Source organism: Arachis duranensis, chromosome 1, assembly GCF_000817695.3.
Source record: "Arachis duranensis cultivar V14167 chromosome 1, aradu.V14167.gnm2.J7QH, whole genome shotgun sequence".
In the NCBI taxonomy this organism is placed as follows: Eukaryota; Viridiplantae; Streptophyta; class Magnoliopsida; order Fabales; family Fabaceae; genus Arachis; species Arachis duranensis.
The window spans coordinates 44,232,534-44,233,195 of record NC_029772.3 but is presented as its reverse complement, the minus strand read 5'-3'; the positions used below and the strand labels follow the sequence as shown (position 1 = coordinate 44,233,195).

General features: G+C 44.3%; 1 non-coding gene across 1 annotated transcript; it reads right to left on the bottom strand.

Annotated features, from left to right (window-relative positions):
* Positions 1–424: 424 nt before the first annotated feature.
* LOC127743074 (small nucleolar RNA R71) lies at positions 425–528 on the bottom strand. The gene has a single exon (XR_008004381.1). It is a non-coding gene; the product is annotated as a small nucleolar RNA R71 (small nucleolar RNA).
* Between the last annotated feature and the right edge of the window lie 134 nt (positions 529–662).

Here is a 662-nt window from a genome sequence, read left to right as displayed (position 1 = left end):
TGGATAGAGAAGTTCACAACCATGAGAGAGCTGATGGAAACAATGCCATTCCCGAGAGGAGTGTTCTTGGTTCATACATAAACCCAACCTCTGGGAACTGTGGTAGCAGCATTCAGAAACCACCCATTTAGGCCAACAATTTTGAACTCAAACCACAGCTAATATCACTGGTGGAGGATCATTGTTCATTTGATGGGAGTGCTAATGAAGATCCAAACCAACATCTCACAAAATTCCTGAGAATTTGCGACACTGTGAAGTCCAATGGAGTCCAGGAAGATGCCTATAAACTGCTCTTGTTCCCATTTTCACTTAGGGACAAGGCAGCTAAGTGGCTGAATCATTCCCAAGGGGGAGCCTAACAACCTGGGATGAGGTGGAAAGCAAGTTTCTGGCACGTTTCTACCCCCCACAAAAGGTCAATAGGCTTCGATCTGAGGTTCAGACTTTTAGACAACAACATGGTGAAACTCTCTACGAGGCATGGGAGAGGTTCAAGGATTTGACAAGGAAATGCCCACCAGACATGTTCCATGACTGGGTGCAATTGCATATTTTCTATGATGGACTTTCTTATGAATCAAGGAACGCTGTAGACCATTCATCAGGAGGTTCATTGAACAAGAAAAAGACTGTGGAAGAAGCCATTGAAGTGATTGAGA